Here is a 26,124-nt window from a genome sequence, read left to right on the forward strand (position 1 = left end):
ATTTTGCACGCTTGGGTACATGTTTATGCATGAGTCTATGTGTCGTCCATACTCCAATCTCATGGAACCATGGACGTCCAATCCAAACCTACATTTGTCCTCCTAGGACACCCTCTTTTGTTTGAGAACATGTTTGTTTGCCCCTGTTTTGCTCTTTTTGATAGTTTGTCTTTTAGCATGCTTTCCTTCTAGTTATTTCTTTGCTTGTTTGATGGCCTATTTTCTTTTTCATTGCATGTACTTGCTTGAAGCATGGATGCTTCGAGTGAGGGTAAAACCTCCTAGGTGCAATCAACAAGGGCAAAGATGCAAGCAAGAAGACACGAGCCCACAAAGGGCAATGTTTAGTAGATTAGAAGGCCTTACCTCCCTAAGTGGTTACATCTTTCTCCCTCTCTCTTAGCCCCTTCTCTAGAGCAATGCATTAGGGCTCTCCCTCTCCATGTACCCTTTATCTTTTCCTGCACCTTGCTTGGGTTGCATTCCCTGGGTATGGCATTGTTTGTTTTACATTTCCTATACCTTACTGGGCTATACCCTTGGGACGTCAGCAATGTCTGTTTCACTTTCATGCTTTGTGTGATAGCATTATGCATGATGTATGTATATCTATATATGCTTGTATATGGGTGATTGTGCACTTTGTATGATGGACTCTTGTGGCTACGTGAGCGACCCTCTCTAGCCATGAATGCTCTTGATCTTGTAGTGTGGGTATATGCCTAAGGCAATTGCTGTAAGTACATAATCACGCTATATTATGTGCACAATCATTGTGGTGTGACCATCCCAATCCATGTCTCCAAGTGACATTAGTTTCCTCGTGTATACAACAAGTGTCAATATGCTTGATGCTTTGAGGGGCTTCGACTCGTCCCAGCATGAGCTGTATACATAAGCATGAAAGCCTACCAGTGCGCTATAGCACACCAAACACAAAACTCGGTCGGATTTTTGTTGTGAAAATGGGTCACCTATGTTGCCATATTCTCACAGTGAAAACTTGATGAGAATAGTGTTTTGTGTGTTATAACGCACCTGAGGCGAAGTGCTACTAGATTTCTACCATGAAAATAAGGCAAAATGCTGCCAGATTTTTATCATGGAAATTTGGCACCAGATTTCAAACACACTAGGGAAGCATCGATGCTTTCCAAGTGTGTTTGAAGTCGATGCCAAATTTCCATGGCAAAAATCCGACAGTGTTTTGCCTTATTTTTGTGGTAGAAATTTAGAAGCGCTTCACCTCAGATGCGTCATAGCACGCAAAACGCTATTCTCACCAAGCTTTTGATGTAAGAATACAGCAACAGGGATGCCCTATTTTCATCGCGAAAATCCGGTAGAGTTTCGTGTTGGGTGCGCTATGGCTCACTGGTAGGGTTTTGCGTTTGTGTATATGACGCGTATCAACATGCTCGTATCGTGATGAGCCAAAGCCCTCCAAAGTGTTAAACATATTGATGCGTGTCACATACACGGAGAAACCATGTCACTTGGTGACATGGATCAAGATAATCACACTGCGACGATCGTGCACACAATAGAGCATGAATATGCACCTACGACAATCACCTTAAGCACATACCCATACTACAAGGTCAAGAGCTCTCATGACTAGAGAGGGCCACTCACATAGCCATGAGAGTCCATCATACAAAGTGCACAATCACCCACACACGAGCTGGCATATATAGATATATACATCATGCACAATGGAACCACATAGAGTGGGAGAGTAAATCAGACATTGTCAACATTCCAAGGGTATGGCCCAGTATGGTACAAGAAATTTTAAAAGGGGGTACATGGAGGGGGACTCTAATACATGCTCTAGAGAAAGGCTTAGAGAGAGAGAGAGAGAGAGAGAGAGAAGACCACTCTAGAGGGGCTAGACCCTTTAATCAACTAAACATTGCCGTTTGTGAGCTTTCACCCTCTTACTTGCCTCCTTGCCCTTTTTGCTTGCGCTTAGGAGGTCGTGCCCTCGCTCCAAGCATCCTTGTTCCATGCATGTACAAGCAACAAACGAGGAAACAAACTAGCAGACAAGCAAAGAAACAAATAGAAGGAAAGTATACCAAAAGACAAGCTAGCAAAATATGTCAAACGGGGGCTGTAAAGTTGTAATTTACAACTATGTGTTTTGTTGGCTTTTATTCCATGCCAAATTTGATTGTAATTTTATTCAATATTTTGTGCCCTGTATTTATTGTGGGATTTAATTGTAAGGGTTGTGTATGAGAGAGAGAGAATGTGAAGACTCAAGCAAATTGAAGACTGAAGAGTTTTCGTGGGTAGCTCGTGACTAAGCATCTCGTGAAATGATGCATGTGCCCTGCACATGACTGGAATGTGAAGAGTCAGGACAGGATGGAGATAGTTGTGTTTCGCGAGTAGCTTGCGAGTAAGGCCTTCCTGCGAGACACTCGCGAAACATTCTGTTTTGCCAGATTGCCCTATCTGATACACACTTTCTGTACCTACACTATATATACCCACATTACCCACAAATGTTGAGGAGTGCTACTGAGAGAAAAAAACCCTTAGCCACAAACCTTGAGAGTTAGAGATTGTTATACCCACAATTTTCTACACAATTGCTTATGGATTTTCCTCAACTCCTACCTCTCCATTTTCATATCCTTGAGAGGTTGATAGCCCAAACACTTACCACACACTTTCAGAGTGTTCAGTGAGGTTTTGGTGCTGTTGGGAAGCATTGGAAAAAGCCAAGGATGGCAGATGCAACATGGAGCTTGTTGCAGGATCCGAAGAGCTAGACAAGACACGGTTCTGAGAAGCCTTGTTGGAGTAGGAGCTTGGAGGGCTTAGGTACATTGGGTAGATTAGGCTTGGAGAGTCCCTTGTTAACCCATGTATCCCAACTGATTGTCTAGTGGATCGATTACCGCTTGGAGGGCGGCGGAGAGGTTTTACGCCGAGGACTTCGGTTTCCTCTACGATAACACATCACTGTGTTGTCTTTGTGTTTGCATCTTTCTTCCCTACTCTTTTACCTTTTATTTTACTGTTGTGTTATTATGAATATGGGTTAGAGTAGCTTGTTTATTTATACGCTTACATTTACTTTTTTCCGCACTTAGTAAAAGTTAGAGTAAAATCTATCGAGCTGTAATTTTTAATTGTGGGTCTAAACAACTCTTGTGTTTTAACACATTTTAGAACATTCAGGGGCAAACAAACATGTGAAGCATATAAAGGGGGCAAATAAGCATGTTATCAAACAAAAGGATGTGTCTTAGGAGGACAAATGTAGGTTTGGATCGAGTGTCCATAGTTCCATTGGATTGTAGTATGAACAACACACAGACTCATGCACGAACATGTAAGCAAGCGTGCAAAGCTGCAAGGAAGCAAAGAAAGCCAAACGAGTGGCACAAAGCAAGCATGGCAAGCATATCAACATTGCACGGAAGAGAAAGGTGGATATCAAGCACACCAACACCACAAAGGTGTATCTCACAAATGGTGACATCAAAACAAGCCCTAGGGGGGACGGATGTGACCACATAAGCACAAGCCCATGGTGGGCACAAAGCAGGCAAAGCCTAGATCTAGAGAGGCTAAGATGGAGATAAAGCATAGGAGCAAGCAAGCAAACATAGACATGCATAAAGGAAATGAGCCAAACCCTTTGATATAGGCCTAGGTATATGGATGTAGACCTAGACCACAGGATCTAGATCTGCACCCTACTAGAAGGGCCAAAACACAAGACAGAGGGATATCAAGGGACAAAAAGGGCTAAAGTAGCACACGGCATAGCAACCAACATAGATTTGAGCACACACGCATGGCACGGAGCACAAAAACAAGTAGATCTAGGCACTAACATGTAGATCTAAGCATAAACATGGCAAAGAACACATAGGCATACGGATCTAAACAAAAACATGGAAAGGAGCCTAAAATCATGTAGATCTAAGCATAAACATGGTAAGGAGCACAAAAGCATGTAGATCTAAGCATAAGCATGACAAGGAGTCTAAAAACATGTAGATCTAAGCATAAACATGACAAGGAGTCTAAAAACATGTGGATCTAAGCATAAACATTAAATTTAGACATATCCTAGCCCAAGAAGACTAGGCCAACAACATCAAAGCAATAAATCATGGCATAAGCAAGGAAACATGCTAGTAAAACTATAAGAACATGCTAGGAAGAAAGAACATGCTAAGGAAAACAATAAAAGCATTTTACTAAGCAAAAAGAAGCTAGGAAAAGCTATATAGAGAAAAGGGTGTGTATTGTAGCTAAAAAGCTACATTCACACCCCTAAACCTCAAATCTAAGGTATGGAACCAAGGAGAGGAAGATTGATTGCAAGAACACTACCTTGAAGATTGAAGGAAAAATATGAGAATCTAAGGTGTTTGAGGGTGTTTTGATGTATTTGGGAGAAAAATGAGAGAGAGAGAGAGAGAGAATTTGGCCAAAACTTCCCTGAAGGTTTTTTTTTTTTTTTCAAAATGAGGGGTTTGGAGGCTTTTATAGTTGAAAAGTGACTCTTCGGTTGCTGGCACACCTTGTAAGGCCACACGGCCACCTTGTTGACGTCAGTAGCTTTGGCCTTTTCCCAGTTCAACTTCGGATGCGTATTTGAAGGCCTTCCTAGACACAGATTGAGCTCATCTTGGTGTCCTTGGAAAGCTTTGGATATCTAGTTTCCAAAACACTAAAGAAATTGAAAACCGAATGATTGGATCAAAAGTTATGGCCTTAGGAAGCATGCTGATGCACTTTTACAATTTTCTAGATAGTCATTGGAAAGGGAATTTGATAATCTTCGCAATGGCAGTAGTCCCAATCCATTATGACGGTCGGATCAAAATTAGGATTCTGGTGCCTCTAGGAGTCAACCTTGGGTTAAACTTGATGAACATCACTGAGTAGCACGGGTTTGATGTGGAATCATGAAAAATGTCATTTTGGGATGATTTTGACTAACTTTGACTTTCAGTCAACCTAGGGTTGACCAAGGGAATTTTGGTTAATTTGACTTGAAATAGCACTTCAAGTGCTCTAATGTTTAAACGGGTTGCACCACGACAATCTAAATGTTTCCGTAGCCCTTTGGAGAAAAGATAATATTTTTGGAATTTTCGGGGTTTGGAATGCAAATGGAAAGCATACAAAATACGGTGTCTACAACTGCCCCTTCTTTATCTAACATCTCGAGTGCAATGAGAGGTGTTGGATAAAGAACGTGATTCTGTATTTTGTTGCCCCAAAATTGCATGCAAAAACTGTGTTGTTCATGGATCAAGATCGGTTTTACCTAGCACGATTAAGCTATTACAGCTGATTCGGAAAAATTTCTCTGACTTAGTCCTTAGAACTGGGCAAGAAACTCTGTCTCTTTATTTTTTTGGGTCAAAGGTCAACCAATCAACATTGATCAGGTCAACACTGACCGACGACCTTTGTAGGTGCGCTGGGCAGACCTAAAGACCTTTTAAGATGCCTCGGGCAGACCAGGCTACACAAGGCCATATGAAGTAGTCTTGAGGCTTCATTTTGACCATTTCACTTCTATTTCTCTAATTCTCACTTCTAAAAAGTTCTCTGGAGCAAGTTGTAGTCTAGCAGGTCTAGCTTTTAGCTTTAGTCCACAGCTTCAATCTCCAGATCTGCACTTGAAGTCAGTGTCTATTTTTCTTCCTTTTTATTTTCTGCAAGTATGTTAGTAGCCAAGCAGGCTAATGTTTATTTTATTTTTGGTATTTTTGCACATATATGTTTTTTTGTTTTTATCATTTATGCCATGATGCTGTTAGGAAAAATATTTTTGTTCACATGCTTGGGTATTTGCATAATCACACTTGCATGCTTTCACATGTCATGCATAATTATGTTTACCTATTTGCGCGAGAAAAACTTAAATTTTAGGCCACATAGATGGACATGAGAATGTTGGATGCTATGAAAACTTATAAAAAAACAACGAAAAACTAGGAGAAATGCTAGGTAAACATGAGAAACTACGCATGATAACTAGGAAGTTTTGGGGGATTCGTAAACGTGGGAACAATGCAATTTTAAATGAGAGTAGTTCTTGCGAAAGGTATGATTAAATGGTCATGGCTGGATTGAATCGGTGTGAGATTAAACGAACATGGTCTAATTGAATCTCAAAAAGATGGATAAGATTAAACAATCATGGCCGAATTGAATCCTTGTGAGATTAAACGAACACGGTCAAATTGAATCGCAAAAAGGAGGATAGGATTAAATGGTCATGACCGAATTGAATCCACGTGAGATTAAATGAGCATAGTCGAATTGAATCTTGAAAAGATGGATAGGATTAAACGTTCATGGCCGAATTTGTTGGAAAAATACATGTTTGTATCGCATACAAAACATATGCAGTAGAAAAATTAACAGATCTCCTTCATTCATAATTGATAACATGTACTATGTAAATTTCAGAATATAAGAACAATAGAGTGTACCTTGGTGCGGTGAAATTCAAAACCAAAGATTAGAAGTACTTGGGAACACTTTTAATCTTCCCTTCAATTCCACTTATGCCCAAGAAGTGTGGTCTCTCAATTAATTTTATGTGTGTGTTCAAGGGAGAATAAGAGAGTGTCATATACTCACATACAAACAATTTCATTCTCTTATAAAATTCTGTATGTTTCTCTCTTTATAATTGATTATCTAATTGGGCTAGCCTTTCAGGCCATTCCAATTGGGCTCTAGTATGTGGCTTGGAGTGGGACCAAAAGGGAACAAATAAGACTCTAACTCCAATGGGCCTTGGGCTTTTCTATTAACTCTTGACAAGTCCAAAGTTACCACTAATTATATTTAATACCACTATATATATAATTGCACTCTAGGCCTTATTAATAAATTATATCCCAAAACTTTATTGTACATGCAACCCCTTCATAAAATATTCGTAGTAATACAAAGTCATGAATGTAGACTGCCACTTTGAAGATTACTACATCGTAATCCTAAAGTACCAGGTTTAATCCTAGAGTACCAGGTTTAATCCTTTAAGTTCTTCATCATATATTTATAAAATCCAATTTCATAAATATATACTTTAGTAACTCCTTACTAAAGTGGTTAGGTCTAACACTTTGAATAACCAAACCCATTAAACTTATCTCAAATGAATATTTTATATCTCCATTAAGAGATTATGAATTCCATCTTGAGAATATATGTTCCATCAACACTAAATGTGGCTGACCAACATACTGAGGTTTTGATCGTGATTTTAGACCTCACTCTTGATATATCAAAGCAACTTACACTTCATGATTTGGTCCATTATTCTCTCAGGATTAAAAGTTCATGTAAATAGAAGTCGTGAGATTTATTATTTATTTGATAGTCGTTAGGAAAATAATAAATCTCACAACGGTCCAGTTCAATATGTCTTAACTGTTAAAACATATCAACATATCAACTAGAAGTCTTTACTTCCATGATCAAGACAAATCATCTCAGTTGATATGTTATAGTCTTCGAAGATGAAATGCCTAAATTCATCACCAACTACGAACTAAAATTCTAAGTTTACAAAGAACTTGTGGCTTATATCTTCTGTGACTAAATCACATAAATCACATATTATGCATCTTATGGACTATATGATAATGTCCAAATATTCATGTTACCATTATTTTAGATAATAATAAAACAACTTTGTTTATTACAACATTAAGTCATACATAATGTCATACATAGCATCATACACCTTGCCCTAAAGACTATTGTGCACTAATCTAACTCCCATTCCCTCCAAATGTGACTCAAAAGTCCTTTGGGACAAGGTTTTGGTAAAGGAATCTGCTAGATTATTTGCACTATCTATCTTTGTTGCTACTACATCTCCTTGAGCAACAATGTCTCGAATGATGTGATACTTTCTCTCAATGTGCTTCCTTGGATCTTTGGATTGTGCAACCGTTCCATTATTTTTGCAAAACAATGTGATAGGAACTTGCTCCATTCTCACAACACCAAGATCAGAAAGGAATTTCTTGAGCTAAACAGCTTCCTTTGCCACTTCACAAGCAGCAATATATTCAGCTTCCATGGTGAAGTCAGCAATACAAGATTGCTTAACACTCCTCCAACTTATGGCTCCACCTCCCAAGGTGAATACACAACCTTAAGGGGACTTTCTAAAATCAACCTGATTGAAAATCTGAATCTGTATAGCCAATAGGTATCAAATCCTCACACCGATAAACAAGCATATAATTTCTTGTTCTCCGTAGATACTTGAGGATATGCTTTACAACTTGCCAATGTTTTGGTCTTGGATTTGATTGATATCGGTTGACCATGCCAACTGAATAACAGATATCTGGTCTAGTACAAAGCATGGCATACATAAGACTTCCTACTACAGAAGTATAAGGAACTTGTCTCATCATATTCAAGAGTCTTAGGCCTTTGGTCATTAAACAGAGGAACTCCATGTCTAAAAAGAAGCAATCCTTTCTTGGAGTTTTGCATGCTAAATCGTTCTAGAACCTTATCTATATACCTAGCTTGTGACAAACCTAACATCTTATTCTTGCAATCTCGCCAAAGCTTGATCCCTAGAAAAAAGTTATCTTCACCCAAGTCCTTCGTATCAAATTGGCTTAACAACCAAATCTTTACTAATAACATTACCCATACATCGTTTCCAATGAGTAGAATATCATCAACATAAAGTACTAGGAACATTACTACTTTATCTCAATGTCATTTGTACACACATGGTTCATCAAGATTTTGTTCAAAACCAAATGACTTGATTGCTTGATCAAATATGATGTTTCATGACCTAGATGCTTGCTTAAGTCCATAAATGGACCTTTTCAACTTGCATACCATATGCTCTTGGTTCTTTGCTATGAAACCTTCCAATTGCATCATATAGATTTCTTCTTCAAGATTTGCATTTAGAAATGTAGTCTTGACATCCATTTGCCAAATCTCATAATCATAATGAGCAGCAATGGATAAGAGAATTTTGATAGATTTAAGCATTGCTACTGGTGAAAAGGTTTCTTCATAATTAATACCTTTTTTTTGTGTATACCCTTTCGCCACTAGCCTTGCTTTAAAGGTTTCAACATTTCCATCTATCCCTCTCTTCCTCTTGGAAACCCATTTGCAACCAACAAGTTTAATGCTTTTAGACGCCTTTACAAGATCCCAAACTTGATTAGAATACATTGAATCTAATTCAGATTTCATAGCTTTAACCCAATGATGTGCATTTATATCATTCATTGCCTCTTCATAAGTATAAGGATTAGTTTTAGCCTCTCTTGAGATTTCTTCATAAGTTTCTCCTAAACCTATAAATCTTATAGGTGGCCAAACAATCCTCCCACTATGACGAGGCACCTATGTACTAGACATCTTATAAGTAGTGTCTTATGGTGTATCTAATACAACCACATCATCCCTAGTTTCATCCATTGGTTGTTCATTTACAAGTTCACCTATTTCAACCAAAACAACTTTACTTCTAGGATTAAATTATTCACATAATCATCTTCCAAAAATTTTGCATTGGTGCTAACAAACACTTTGTTATCTTTATGGTTATAGAATAAATAACCCTTAGTTTCCTTTGAATACCCTAAAAACATGAATACTTCTGTTTTTGCTTCCAACTTATTAGACTTCTCTTTCAACACATGTGCTGGACATCCCTAAATGTGGAGGTATTTCATACTGGGCTTGCGCCCCTTCCACAATTCCTTACGTGTGTTGGGAACAGATTTTAATGGAGCTAAATTTAAAATATGCATTGTAGTTTTTAGTGCATATCTCCAAAAGGAAATTGGTAAAGTTGAATAACTCATCATGGACCTAACCATTTCTAAAAGAGTCCTATTCCTTCTCTTTGCTACATCATTTTTTTAGGGAGTTCCAGGTGCAGTCAATTAGGATACAATCCCATTTTGAGTTAAGTAATCTTTGAAATCCCCAAAGAGAGAGGGAGAGGGAGGCCCATACTGTTGCCATAAAGAGAGAGGGGCCAGCTCTAAGTTGAGATAGACCTACTTCATGGGTACATCGGCATTTTGATTGGTGAGATGAGGGGGCATAGGATGCTTACACCTCATATTCCTAGTAGAGATCCACTTATTCGCCTACATGAATCAGAGTACATGCCTACTCCAACTAGACTGGCCGGTAGTTGGGGATATGGCCCTTTAGTTGATTGGGCACGAGGCCCTGCACCTGATTAGGAACCCTTTCAAGCTTTGGGTTATGTCCCAAGTTCTCCGAAAAATCAAATCGATCCTTCTATAGGTCCCATTGCGGATGATGATTCCCTTTGGGCTAGCCATGTATTGTTGTACCATGATGATGTAGCCCCTAAATGGGCATGTTTTTCTCATTTTTCTTGTACTTCGTAGACATTGACCCTTGGTGGGCCAGACTTGTATATATATTAGATTGCATCTTGGTAGGCTTGGACTGTATGTATTATATTGCCTCTTGGTAAACTTTAGACATGTATGTATTATATTGCCCCATAGTGGACCCTAATGTATGATATTGCCTCTTGGTAGGCTCCTGATGTACGTGTGGACATTGCCTCTTGGTAGGCCTTATATGTATGTTTCTAGATTTTTCCTGTTGGTAGGCTCTCAATGTATGCATGAACATCACCTCTTGGTAGGTCTTTTATGTATGACTCTAGATTTTGCCTATTGGTAGGCTCTTGATGTATGTATGAACATTTCCTCTTGGTAGGTCTTACATGTATGTTTCTAGATTTCACTTGTTGGTAGGCTCTTGATGTATCTATGAAAACTACCACTTGGTAGGCCTTACATGTTTGACTCTGGATTTTGCCTGTTGGTAGGCTCTCAATGTGTGTATGAATAGTTTCTCTTAGTAGGTCTTACATGTATGTTTCTAGATTTCGCCTGTAGGTAGGCACTCAATGTATGCATGTACATTGCCTTTTGGTAGGTCTTACATGTATGTTTCTGGATATCGCTTGTTGGTAGGCTCGAATGTATGATTCGACATTGGCACTCGATAGTCCTCATGTATGTATGCTAGTAGCACTTAGCATTTCGGAGCTAGTTGCACGACTATGGTCACTTCACATCGCACCGTACTTTCACGGGTTTATAGATAGAATCTGATGTTGATTGAACCACTGAGGGATATTTAAAAGGGGGAGACCGCATAAAACAAAACTGCCCAAGTGTAGGTTTTATGCGGTTCTTATCATGAGAGGAAAGGTTCTTGGTAGGATAGACCCATTCTTGAGCATATTGATTAGCAGAAAACAGACTAAACCATGCAAAATAAACCGCCCCAGTGTAGGGTTTTGCATGGTTCAGAAATGATTAATTGACTTGAAGCGAGATTAGAATCTCACTAGACGATACGAGTTTCTTGACAACCCTAATGATGATCGTGGATTTCCACAGTGGGAATTCGGACTCTCCGTGCAGCATAATGTACTGATTGTCTCGATTCTTAATTGAATTGATTGATGCTTTGAGAAAAGTTCCCTTGAGGAATTGATCGTTGAGATCTTCATACCATGCTGGATGGACGATTGTTAGTGATTGGGAATAGCCTTAGCATTGTCCTATTACTTTTTTTAGTGGCCAGGGCTAAACCGACCCCAAAATCAGGTGATCCGGGTTTCGAAAATGAGGTTCAAGATATTATGGGATGCCAGATGAGACGCACAAAGATAAATTTCCCTAGTGAGGCTTTGTACGGGCTTGGCTGTGTGAAAAAATCTTTTAAAGGACAAGTTTGTTGTTGAACCTATAATGCACCACTGTTAATGCAAAAACCGAAGGAATCTTTACTCCAGAGCCATCCAAAACCCTTCATCCTTTGGATTTAAGTTTAGAATAGGTATGGGTTTGTGCTAGAGGGGTTTACCCTAGCACGTGTCCTAAGGGGTGGTGGCCCTTGTAGGTGCGCTGACCTTGGGAAGTGTGCATAAAGGCTGGGTGCCTTCCCAGACCTTCCACACTCTAGTCTACAACTCCTGGGGTCTTCTCCAACCCTTTGTCTTCACTGAAAACTCCTAGAAACGCCATTTTTCTTCGCTTTTTTGCACAGATCTACATCAGAACACCAGATTCTTTCAAATCTGAGTATGGATGTTCTTAGGTTCAAGACTTCTGATACTGTGGTGGAGCTTGAGTGGGAGACTTTTCATAAGAGGGAGCTCAAGAGATGGTGGACTTCATTCTCTTCCAATGATTGGGCTTACATTAAGAAATTCCTTGGAGATGCCACTTCACTCTTTCGTACTTCTTTGGATTGGCACTTGCTAGAGGCCATAATTGTTGATACCGTAATTTATACGCCCTCGATTTGCATGCCGGACCTTGAAAATTTCAAAAATATTATTTTCACTCCATGGGGCCGCGAGAGCATCTAGAATGACATGGTGCAACCCGTTCAGAGATTAAAGCAGTCAAAGTGCCTCTAGCCAAAATGACCAAAACGCTCCTAGTCAACCTTGGGTTGACCAAAGGTCAAACGAAGTAAAAACCCTCACAAAACAATACTTTTCATAGTTTCTTATCAAATCCGAGCTTTTTAGAGATTTTTAACAACTTTGACCAAGTTGACTCTAGGTGGGCCCAAAACCCTAATTTTGATCCGGCCGTTAGAATAGGTTAGAACCAACGCCATTGCAAAGATGATCAAATTTTGATTCCAATGAGTCAAAATCGGAGTTAGAACGGCCGAGATATCACGAAAACCGGGATAACGCACTGATCGATGCACCGTTAACTTTCGATTCGACCGTTGGATTTCCAAGATCTATACCTTTTCAGAAATAGGAAGTAAAAGTATTACCAGGGGTGTCAAGTTCAACCTAATCCATGGCCTTTTGAAGGTGGTGCCCCTGCAAGGGTCGTTTCCTCGAAAAGCATGCTAGGGCTATTAAAGTCCCCAGGCACCCTTCAGACTAAAAAAGAAGAGAGGCCTCCCTTGGTTCTACTTTCTGCCTGAACGTCTTCTACATATTTTTCCTTTCTTCCAAACACAAAAGAACTCACAAAAAACACATCAAAGCCTCTTGATTCTTCTCTTCACCAAAAACAGAAGGTATTGTTCTTATACCCAATCTTCTTCTCATTGGTTCTACTTTTTGGGATTTAGGGTTTAGGGCTGTGGATGTAGCTTTTTAGCCACTATCCACACCTCTAACCTTCTAAATCATTTTCTAGCATTTATCTTGCTTTTTTTTTTCTTGAATAACATGTTTTATTTTTTTCTTTAGCATGTTGCTTGCTTTATTTGTGTTTCTAGCCTAAATCTCCTTGCTTTTAAGCCTTTTTCCATGTTTCATGCTTAGATCTACATTCTTACATGCCTATATGTTTAGATCTACATGCTTTGTACCCTATGCCATGTTTTCCTTTGTTTTGTTCCTCTTTTTGTTCTAGGTTGATGTTAGGGTTACATGCTCACATGCTTGTATGATGTTGTTGGCTATGCCTTGCTTGGATCTATTTGTTTTATGTGTTTATTTACATGCTATATGGTTAAATTTGCGTCTTCACATGCTTATATGCTTGGATTCATGTTCTTCCATGTCTATGTGCCCGGTTTCTACATGTTTACATGTATGTTTCTATGCCTATATGTCGAGATCTATGTTTTCACATGATTGTGTGCTTGGATCTATGTTCTCTACGTGCTTCATGCCATCATCTATGTGCTTGCGTGCTCCATGCCATGTTTGTGTGCTTAGACCTAGGCCTTGTTTTGTCATGCCATGTGCTATTGTAGCCCTTTCGTCACTTTTGTCTTTCTTTTTTGTGTTTTGGCCTATTTGTTCGGACCTGGTCTAGACCCTATGGTCTTTGTCATTGTCCATACACCAAGGCCCATATCAAAGGGTTTGGAACACCTTTATTTGCATATCTATGTTGCTTGCTTCTATGCTTTATGCTTGTGTTAGCCTCTTTAGTTCTAGGCTTTGCCATGCTTGACACCCTTAGTGGGTTTGTGGTTGTGTGGTTACATCTGGCGTTCATGAGGCCTTGTTTGGATGTAACCTGTACGTTTTTAGACCCTTTAACACAAGTTGTTTAACCTAATATTAAGCCAAACTGATTAACAAGTTCATTAATAAGATCTTGGTTAAACACATTCAAATCATATCATGTGAATAGTGCGGAAAAGTAAATAGCACAATGATAAGATAACCCAGGAAAACCAAATCGGTAAAAAAATTGGGGAGGATTTAACCTAGCTATCCTCAAGGAAAAAAAAATCCACTATGAAAGAATTAAAGTTTTATAATAAGACTTAGACCACTAACATCCTATTGCTACCTCGAGTAGAAAAGTTACTACCATGACCACATTATAGCTCCGAATCCACGGACTACTTCTTTCCTTGATCCACAGCAACCACAAGTTCTCCTACTTGTGTTTATCTTTAAGCTCTTGAAACAACAACCAAAGAGATCACCAAGTTCTTGACATCAATCTTGATCTTGATAATCCTAAGTGTGTATGAAGGTAAACACCTTTAGATCTCATAAAAGATTCACACACACAGCATATCAACAACCTCTAAAACGTGGCTAGGGTTTTTCCATTTATACTTGTAGCAAAGTATAAAACCTTACACGTCATATGGGCTTGGGCTGAGTTGGAAATTCTGCAAAAAAAACAATTTGCATGAGTTTCGATTGATCGAGTCTAATTTTCGATCGATCAAGCCTTGCAAATTTAGCCAATAAATCCTGCAATTCACTTGATTCCAACTTTACAAATAAACACACTTTGAGTAGCCTAAATCTAGACTTAATGTCTTGATCATGGTTTGCCAACACATTACAAGTTTATGTTCTAATACATTTAGATCCTAAAGTCTTAGAACCTAACAAACTACCCTTTTGGCAATCAGTGACAAAACACATCACAAACATGAAATGTTCAAAGTTACAAACAACCCAACCTAACTTCTATCTATCAGTTGCAAATGTAGATGGCAGCCACGACTGAATTAACCTGTAAATTCTTGAAACACTCAACAAACACATAAACACTTGTGGAAAATACAAGTCAACCAAAATTAAACTTCTTGATTTCACAAAACATAAAATAAAAAAAATATATATCATGAATAACCTCATAGATATAAATCAATAACCAAATGTACCATATGTGAAACAAGAAACAATAAAAATACTAAACACAAAGCACAAATGTCTCCCCCTATCATATACAACCAATAAAAACAAATACATCATGAGCCAAAGAAAATGAATACATCATGAATCTCCTAAATACAATCAAAATCTCCCCCTATCGACATGCATAAATACTCCCCTTTTTTGTGACGAATTGCCAAAGGGCAATCAAGACTCATCATCAAAAGGTGGAGGTGAAGTAGAATGTCGAACACTCGCCAAATCTGCACGTAAAGCCTAAAGCTCAACAAGCACATACACCAAAATCTATCCATACACCGCCTAAACAGTCATGATAGTTTCCAACATACTTCGAATGGAAGCATCACTGGATGAAGAAGGTGGAGGATTAACAGTGGCGGTGGGATTGACAAACTCCTCAGCAGATGGACCACCAGATGGAGGAGGCTGAGATGCATCACCTGTTGAAAACTCAACCTTAAGGCGTTTAGAGCTAGCTTTCATTTGAGCCACTCTTTGCCTAAGGAAGGTGGCACCTATGGGGGTGATGATATGAATAGGCTTGGATGCAGGAAAATTCTCTAAACCCAAATCTAAGAAGATCCTATGAATGAAAATTGGAAAGAAAAGACCATGCCCTTTCGAGCTACTCCTATAAACCTCAACTAAATAGCTAATAAACAAAGAAGGAAAACAAATAGAAGCATCGGTGACAAGAGCATACAAAAATGCACATCTCTTAATGGGAATAGTGTGTAAATGAGAGATAGGCCAAATGGAATGATACGAAATCCGGAAAAACAGATAATTGAGCTCAGTAAGCTCATGAGAGGTGATACGAGGATCAGTACCCCACTGAATGGAAGTACTAGTGATGAGTGACATGATGTCATTAAGAGGAGGGACCTTGGTGTAATGATAGACAGGTTGTTGTACCAGAGGTACACCAAGAGCATAGGCCACTACTTGAGGAGTAATGACATACTCTTCTCCCCTTATCCAACTATTCACAAACTGAATGTTGGATGAAGTGGAGTGGACAGAGAGGTTTGAGTAGAACTCTCTAATCAAAAAAGCCAGAGGAGGATGATCAACATCTAAAAGAGGCAACCAACCCCTACGATCAAAACTCCTACGAATCTCAGGATCAACCTCATCTAAAATCACTTTATGCTCAGCCCACACCTTCCTATAGACATTTAGTTTCTCAAAGGTTTCTTGATTTTTCAGGGTAAAAACAAAGAAAAAAAAAATGATTCACAAGGTCAGACTACATTAGAGAGGGTTAGAGCACAAAAAACTCAACAAATAACAATTTATATGATGCATGAAATGAATGCATATATGATGCATGCTCTAATGCATTGAAATTTGTCCAAGTTCACTTCATAAACCACCAATTGACTTGAACATAAAGTTTTAGAGCAAAAAACCCTAATTTTTGAAAAAAAAAACACAACTTCAAAAATAAACCAAATTGATCAATTAAACATTACACTAGTTAAACAACATCATATAATGTTATAATCAATCAATAACACAAGTCAATTTCATTAATTTTAGCCCAATTGAACAAAATCCCCAATTTCACATAGTTTCAAGCCCTAGAATTTCAAAATTTTCAAAATTCACAAAATTGATCAAATTAATGCATGACAATCATGTTTATACCATCTAAGGACAAAAAACCAACAATCAAATGTGAATAAAAACAACCCAAAAATCAAAAACCCAAAATTCTTAGGTTCAAAAATTCTAAGAAAAAATGCATGAAAAATGTGATTTTAATGAAAAAGGAAGGGTATTTAGGTCATACCTGCATTTGAAGACAAAAAACACTTGAGAATTTTTAGGAAGAAAACGACAAAAAAGGCTTGGTGTAGATCGGTTAGCGTAGAATAGTGAAAGAGCTTTTGAAAAAGATTTGAAAAGTGTGAGAACACGTGAGAGAAAAACCTTCTTAAAAACTCACTAACCGATTTTTGATTGGTCGAAAATTAGATTCGATCGGCCAAAAATCATATTCGATCAATCCAACATTAATCAAGAACCGATCAAGCCAGGCAAATTCAAACCTAATTTTTTATCGCATTTTCGATCAGTCGAGCAATAGCTTCGATCAATCGAAAATTTGGGAAAGTGAATTTTTTTGAAAAATAGTGCAAGTTAATGCAAAAATGACTCAAAACACCATATTTCATGAATGAAATGCATGAGTATAAGTTTAAAAGTTTTCCAAAACACATGAATTCAACCCAAATCTTCCAAAAACACATTTTTGAAACAATTTTTCCTCGAAAACTCAAAAAATAAACACATTTTGCATTAAAATCAAGGAATTTTTAATCTTGGATGGCCACAGCAAGATCACACACAATATCATGTACGAAGTTTAGCAAAGAATAACTTGTGTAGTGTGTGCAACTAGTAAAAGCATGAGATACATGTGAGGTGATAAGTAGATAGTAATCAATCACAATTTCTACAAAATTCATCACATAAGTTTGAAAGTAATTATCACCTAAAGAGTTATATCATATAACTCTCACATCTTCTAGAATACAAGCTTACAATCATGTAAGTTTCTTGATTTGCCTCATAATGTACACACAGATTTTATTTCATTGTGAAATTATTATTTAGGCTAGATAATGTACACACCAATTTTATTATTAAGCCAAGGCTACACCTTATGTTCTTTTGTGCACGTGCTACACTTTCTCAAGCACAAAATCTTATGATATGCACTAAAGTGTTCATGATTGGCTAGTAAACAGTGGTGAGATGGTTATTTATGCCCTTTTCTTAGGATTTTTTAGTCCTTACAATCAAAAGCATGTGACTTCAAAATCAAGATCATGTGATTAAAAACTGTAGACAATTCCCACACAACATGCATTACATAGCCAAAACTAGTAAAATGCAATAAAATAAGATCATCCAAGCTAAACAAGGTACACAAGCATGTTATGTAAAAATAATATGGACAGCCTTCATTACAAAACACATTTTTCCTTCTTTTCCCTTTAAAAAAAAAAAAAAAAAAAAAAAAAAAAAAAAAAAAAAAAAGAACAAAAGAAGAATGATCACAAAGAATATAGAGATGAAGCATAAGGATCATGTCAAAAAGACTCACCTTTTGCATCCAAGACCTCTTAGATGCAACTCTAGCATTGGAGTTATTATTCATATTAGAATGATGAGCAAATCCAGGATTGGTATAAAGGTTTAATGCCTTTACCAATTCACCAATAAGTACCATAGGATCTTGTACTTAAGGCATAGGTACTTTTGGCTTATTTGCTCGCTTAGCAACTTGCAACTTGAAACAGTTTGGACAAATGTGCCCAGTCTTTCCATAAAAATGACAAACCCACAAAACTCTATCATGCATCTTGTCTTTAGGAAGGGTAGGATTCTTAGACTTAGACTCTTTAAGATCAACTCTAATCTTCCTAGGAGGTGTAACTTCTAATGGTTTGACAATCCCACATACGAGGGACTCAGAAGAAGAAACAAAATTTGTGGAATTAGTTTTAAACACAAAGATGCTATCTACAAAATCTAGATAAGTTTTGTTTAAGGGAGACTTCTGAATACTCAACATGTGATCAAGTTTAGAACTAGCAGACCTATTTGTTTGTTCTCTAGCAATAGATCATTCAAGTTACAACTTCTTAACTTTATCAAGCAACAATATGTTCTCAGTCTTCACCTTATCAAGCAATTCATTAGCATCAAACATTTTCAACAGCAAAATTTTCTTATTAAGTTCAAGAGAAGCAATTTTCTTTAAACCTAAATCAACATTCAAACATCCTTTGCAGCAACCTTGCAAAACTTATTATAAGCTTCTTGCAAATTAGCATTCTCAGAGAGTTCCCCATCAGAAGGGTTCTCATCAACCACAACACTTTCATCAACTATAGCAGTAGCTATGAAAGCAATGAAGTTTCCATCCTCATCACTACCAGATTCATGATTAGAAATTTCATCATCACTAAGGGTTATAGTTATAGCTTTACCCTTTGATCTCAAGAATGTAGGACATTCTGATTTCACATGACCATACCCTTGACCATATCTCTCAGAATATTTTGAATTTGTGAATGAGATTAATGTTTCCAGAAACTAGACATTCGAGGTTTCAATTTGAGCACAAGAACAAGACAATTCCGATAAGAATTGAGTAAGATATGATTTTTTGAATTTGGCTCTGCTGGCTGTTACAGTAGTTACGGGAAAATTGAATGTTGCTTGCTCTTCACTCCCACCAATCTCTACATTTAATGCACTAGATTTCTCTAAAGTCTAAAATAAGGTCTACATTCATGATTCTTTTGATCCTTTGTGAATCCATATTAAATGACATTCCATTCATATTTTTTCCACTACTATTATATAAACCCCCATTTCCTCCATTCCAGCACACAAAAAAACCCAATCTCTTCTCTTCTCTTGAGTTATAGTGAAGTAGAATAGTCTTGTCATATCTTGGTTTTCCTGAGACTCAAGGTATTGAGTGAGACTCACTCTCCCTCTCCTAGCTCTTTTTCTCTACTCCACCCTTAGAACCTCCACTAAGAGCCTCTTCCTCCACCATGTGAATCTTGCATGAAGGTATAATCTCTTTCCCTAACTTGTTTTTTATGTTGCCATAATGAGAATTTAAGATTAAAGCATGATAGTCATTATTTAAATTTCCTTGAATATGTTTGAATGTTCTTAAATGTTCATATGCATTCTAGGATATCAAAGATATGAAAAACATGTTTGTTTCATAATTCTCTCAAATCCTTGGATCTAGGATATTATCATCCGCACACATTCACTAAAATTTATTTTTCAATCCAAATGCAATGCTTAATAAATTGAATTAGGTTTTATCACATGCACACACATTAAATTCAACATGCAAATTTATTGACATATTAGATGATATGATATGAAAGTTGGTCACCATAGTCTAAAAGACCGGTTTCACCGGGCAAGGTGGGTGCCTAACACCTTTTCACCTTGTAACATAACCTTCGAGTTTAGATTAAGGGTTGATAGATCAATGCTTATCCTTATAATTTTCAATTTCTAGATTGTAACTAGGAACCAAAGCCATGTACTTTAATCTTAGATTGTATCTAGGACTAAAGCCATGTAATTTCTTAGGACCAATGTAAATTCATTTGCAAATCAATAAAATGAGGAATTTTCAATTTTTGTTTTCTTATTTATTCCAACTAGCTTTTAACCCGCGCAATGCGCGGGATCATTTTATGTATGAATGAACTTACTTTCAATATAAACTTAGTTCTCATACTTCCACTGTATGCATTGAAGTATATATGTTCCATCTATAATTTGTTTTGCTAAAATAGTTTTCCTCCTTTTTTGTTTGTTTTTGGATATGAATTTTTTTTTAAAGATGAGAGATGAAAATGATAACCTGTGTATAGCTATAAAAATGGTTTCATTAGAAGTAATAAAGTTATAAGAATTAGATATCATTATGTTTCTTTAAAAAAAAAAAAGAAGAGAGGAAAAGAAATGGAAAGAAAAATTTAGATCGTTAGATTTATATATCTGAACCATGGCATACTATTTCGGAAAACAACGTGTTTTAAATTTAAAAAAAAAAAAAAAAAAAAAAAACTCAATAGATGATGAGAAGAAAAAATAGCCTATTTGACATCACTACATTATAATCATGATACAAATTCTACACAAAATTCAATAGACATTGTAAGGAAAATTTTGATGCATTCAAGCAAATATATAACTGATCCATACAGCCATGATACAATTATATACACTATATTGACTTGGTTGAAAAATTAAAATAACTAAAAAAATAGAAATCAAAGATGAAAAAAGTACCCTTTCCAAGCTCTCCAATTTGTTTCATAGCAATAGACACAACAAAATTATTGATAAAACATGAATATTCAAATAAAATTTAACCTTTTGCATGTTTTACTTAGTTCTGTCTCTGTTACAACAGGAATGAAAGAAGCTGAAAAAAATATAACTATAAAAAATTTATGTTTCCTCTGTTTCTTTTATTTATAGTGTGTGAGGACACCATTTTTGTTGATACAAATTTAATATTATGCTTTATGTTCATTGTAAGTAGGTTACTCAGAACATATCTGCCAAGAGGGGCATAGTAGTCTCTAAATTTGTGAGAATGTCCTTGCAAATCAAAATGGGAAATTGCTATTAACGTACAAAATGAAATTAATCCATCCACTTTCAAGCTGCAAATTCCCTCTCAAACTTTGATTTTGACATTAAATCTTGAGTTTGGCATCAGGATGAAGCTGCAAACGAAGAAAAGAAGAAGTTCAATGTTGTTTACCCAGGAAAGAAGAAAAAAGAAGAAGCCTGAAACTGGGAAAACAATTCCAAAGGATAGATTAAGTAGTCTACATAATTCATTGAAATAATCCAATATTAAATCCTAATTTATGGTCAAGTGCAGATTTCTTCTTGGCATTCTCTATTCTTATAATAAAATTTTGAGAGATGGCTTAGTTTTTTGTTCTTTTGAGTCAAAGTAGTGTAAATCTCATTCAAAACTCTAGATGTGATTCTGATTGACAACAATAATTAAACACATTCAAGACAATTCATCAAATGACAAAACACCCAACTCAATTTGCACCAAATCTAAGCTGCCTAACTCACTGGCTTGATGAAAGAAAGTCCAAAACCTCAGCTGAAATTTTTTCACTACAAAGAGGCAAGTACTTTTAGCTGGGAAAAAAGAAAAGAAAATGGAAGTCTAAAACTCTTCCCAAACCTATATAAAAAAGAGGGAAAAAAAATTAAGAATGAAAGAAAATGTTCATCAAAGTACCTTCACAGTTAAATATATATTAGTGCAAGGGCATGTTGTATAGCCCCTCATTTGTCCTACTTGTAGGAATGCTATGTATAAAATACAATATCAACTCCAACTATCTTTTATAGAATTTTAAAAATATATATCATATGTTACAATGGTGTCCATCTAGAAACAAAATATCAAGCACATAGTATGACACAAAACATAGTAATTAGTAGAGATCAAAATACTTGCAGCAAGTAAACTATTTAATAGAATTTACAAATTACAAATTTCTCAAATTAGCATTAAAACCAAATTATGCTCAAGTAGAAATTGTCCATCAAAAGAATAATGCCTGCTACAAAAAAGCTTACCATAGATATAGGATGGCAAGATGTAGGGAAAAAAGTTTCAAAGAACAAAATGCCCATTGTTTGATATTCGTTGTAACACAATTACATGCCACATTTTTTAAACCATGAATTTCTAAAATATGTAATAGTTTTTCATTTTATATATATAAGTGTGCGTGATATCTCATGAGCGTCTTTGTTGTCCTATTTACCATCATCACTATCTCCACTAACCAAAATTGAATTGCCATTTCCTTCATTAATCATTGCCCTATTTTCTTCAACAACACGTCAAATAAGAAACTATCCCATAAATAAACCAAAAAGCAGTCACATCCAGGAAGTGGTCTGAATTGCATACATTTGAAATGTCATTAAGTTGACTTAGATATTTAGGAAAGATAAGTGCCATTAATAGGAGTATGAGTTCTAAGAGTGGCTACACGTAATTAGATGTTTTTTTTTATTCACTTTACTGAAATTAAATGATAAAACATGCCTATCTAGCTGATCTCAATCAAATTTAAAGCTGTAGTTGTTTTGTTATATACATATGTTAATAAAGAAGGTGTAGTTCAAAATACATTCCAATTTAAGAAAACTACTAAATTTTCTAATGTTGTAGCTTGGGTTTTTTGATGATGGGAAGTTCAAGTGGACAATGTACTAAATTTCCACTTATGTTGATGACATAGTAGGCCTAAATGCACATTAGAAAAAATGCAGTGACCAACGGCAACTAAAACCAAGAGGCACAAACCATGTAGTGGACACAAACTAATTCAAGAGTAAGCAAAACATTTTGTCAAACACATGGTGTGCACAAAATTTCAGCATTAGAATGTACCATAAAGCCAATAATGAACAACCAAAAAGTGTGGGATAAGCATATCAGATGGTCCATACAATCAAAGCCAAGTCAGAAATCCACACCTCATGTAACAATGTTTAAGATATTAACAATTGTTATTATAAATAATAGGAATTAAAACAGAAATACACAACTTATTGACACATTGAACAGTTCTTGTAACGCAACAAATAACTCAACAACAATAACACGATGAACAGGCAGAACAAACAAACTGAAAAGTATCAAATACATGGAACTACATAACTAATTAACTTATTCCATGAACAGTGTAAAGCCAAAAACCCAACTCTTCATGGCACATGGCTTTTATATTTTATATCAGAAGAAAGCACATCATACCTTGCGGCGATTTTGAACCCAACAAAGTAGGCCGTAAGTGTCTGTAACAATAGTATTTATAATATAAATGTCACTTTTTTTTCCAGGTACTTAAATGCTACATTCCATTTCAATCACCCATATTATACCAAAAACATAAAGAAACATAAAAATTTATGTCCTGTGACTTCTTTTGCTATTTTTTTATGATAAAATGATATACTTACCTTAATAGAGACTTAAAAAACACCATGAACTTCTTCTGGCACATGCTTATGCAAATTTGCAATAGTACCCAAACTTTAAAATTAGTATTCAATTTTTTTATCTAATTGATCTAATGCTCTATATCATGAATATATCCTATTTACTTAAAAAAAAAAAAAATCAGATTCCTTGTTTTGGTATTAATTTTGGTTGGTCATGAAAATAATTTAGAAGCTTCTTATCAAACAGATGGTGCGCGTCTATGGAAAGTGAAACTATTTTTGCCTTTAGGAAAGTTATCTAAACTAAACCTGGGTAGGGTTGGAGGAGAAAAATAAAAAGAAATACAGCGTATGATGCAGCAGAAAGTATAGAAGGGAGAATGTGTGTTTTCAAAAAAATGATCTAATTTGCAATAAAGCATAGACAACAATTTTATCAAAAGCAAAAATGTATAAATGAAGAAGATAGTTAAATACCAAAAAAAAAAACGTTTATGGTGTTGCTCCCAATCTTGAGGCACTGCCAGGGGTTGCATTCAATCTAGCCTTGGTTGTTCAAGCTTTCAATCCTGATGCGATTTAAGCCATGTTAGTTTGGGTTGCATCATTTCCTGCTGGAATAGTGTGTTGGAAATATATAAAGTGCAAATTAAAGTATAATTCTTTACATGCATTGACATAGGTTTTAAACGTAAGAATGGAAATAAATTGAAACACAAATCAAATTCAAAAATACCTTGGTGAAACAATATTGAGTCACTGAATATCTTTGATGTGTCATTGAGAAGTCCAGTGCTTGTCATCATTGAATGCATTTGGTGATACTCGATAGTAAATATTTAAAATTTCTGAAGAGGGTCAGATAGGATAAATTGGAGAGAGGAAGATTGGTGTATGGACGGTAGCAGACAAAAACAATTTGGCTAGAAGCAGGATATTGTATTTAAATAGGAATATAATCAGAACTTTACCAGTAACGATTCCAGTAGTCTGACTGGCGGAGGTTCAGATGTCACTCTATCTGTGCTTTATAGTCTCAAATTTCTGCCTTTCAACTGCAACAACTATGCACAATAAAACCAATTCTAACTACCTTATTATAACCCATAATCTTACCCCAAACCAATTCTAACTACCATTCGATTGTTTGTTACTATCGTTGTTTAGATTGTGTTATATTTAATAGTGATGAATCGGTTAAAAACTAAATGGTACACCGTTTTGTTCAAGAGGTTTTTAAATTGTGTTTTGTTGTATATGAAGAGGCACAATTTCTCTGTTTTTGCCCTCTCCAAACCTAAATCATATATAACCCCAAATTTCAAAAAATCAAATCAAAACCTAATGTAACCCAAATACCTAAATTAAAATCAATCCAACCAAAATCAATTCAATTCAATTAAATACCCAAACCTAAAACTAAATCAACTCAAACGTTTAAAGCAATATAAAAAATAAAATAAAATAAAATAAAAATTACCGATAAAGGTTTCTGGCATTCTGATAGGAAGATGTCTGATTTCTCTGGTTACTAATGCTCTTTCTGAATAACGAACTCACGTTTTCTCTTATTTCTCTGTCTTTGCCCTCTCCAAACCTAAATCATATATAACCCTAAATTCCAAAAAATCAAATCAAAACCTAATGTAACCCAAATACCTAAATTAAAATCAATCCAACCAAATTTCTCAAAAATAATTCATATTCCATACCCATACCCAGATCTAAGAAAGAAAGAAAAAAAGAAAAACTTACCGATGGTAGTTCTCTCTATGTCCGTATCTCAATTCCTGCATGTACCTTTAGGTTACCGGTGCCGGTTTTGGTGGTATAATTTTGGCAGGGGAACGGACGGTGGTGCGTACGAATTCTGTCTCCTTCTCATCTCTGTATCGCAAGGTTTTTTTTTCCTCCTTCTCTATCTCCGCATCGCAAGCTTTGGTGTTAAGAAAATTTAAAAGGGAGCGAAAAGAGAGAGTATTCATAGGAGGAGAAACTGAAATTAGAGTGAGTTTGAACTTTTGATTGGGGATATGGTGATGGTAGAAGATCTGGGTGGCGCCCTTCTCTCTATCTCTGTCTCTCTGTTTCTCTCTCTTTTCTGTTGATCTCTCTCTCCTTTCTCCGTGTACCAATCTTTGTTTTTTGTTTTTTGTTTTTTTTTTTTTAAGCGGTTAGTTTCCTTTTATACCAAGAGGGCTCTAAACAGTATTTTAACGTAGTGAAATATTATAATTTACCACTTTTAATTTTAAATGGTGTTATGGCATTACCAAACAATATAATTTATCACTTTTTAACTTAAATGTGTCTGAATTTTAGATAGTCAATTGTCTTATTTGTCAACACCTTCTTAATTATAGGAATTCACTTTC

The 26,124-nt window shown here is 36.2% G+C and overlaps 1 long non-coding RNA gene across 7 annotated transcripts; it reads right to left on the reverse strand.

The window, feature by feature from the left end:
• Positions 1-21,090: 21,090 nt before the first annotated feature.
• Positions 21,091-25,889, reverse strand: LOC115981933. Of its 7 annotated transcripts, none has more exons than XR_004089473.1 (6): positions 25,505-25,889; positions 25,230-25,363; positions 24,721-24,804; positions 24,486-24,597; positions 24,227-24,318; positions 21,091-21,486 (listed from the first exon to the last, which is right to left on the reverse strand). It is a non-coding gene; the product is annotated as an uncharacterized LOC115981933 (long non-coding RNA). The 7 variants fall into 7 exon arrangements; XR_004089477.1 differs by adding an exon at positions 23,562-23,602 and having other exon boundaries at positions 24,486-24,804; XR_004089475.1 differs by having other exon boundaries at positions 24,721-24,813.
• Between the last annotated feature and the right edge of the window lie 235 nt (positions 25,890-26,124).

This window comes from Quercus lobata, chromosome 3 (assembly GCF_001633185.2).
Source record: "Quercus lobata isolate SW786 chromosome 3, ValleyOak3.0 Primary Assembly, whole genome shotgun sequence".
Lineage (NCBI taxonomy): Eukaryota > Viridiplantae > Streptophyta > Magnoliopsida > Fagales > Fagaceae > Quercus > Quercus lobata.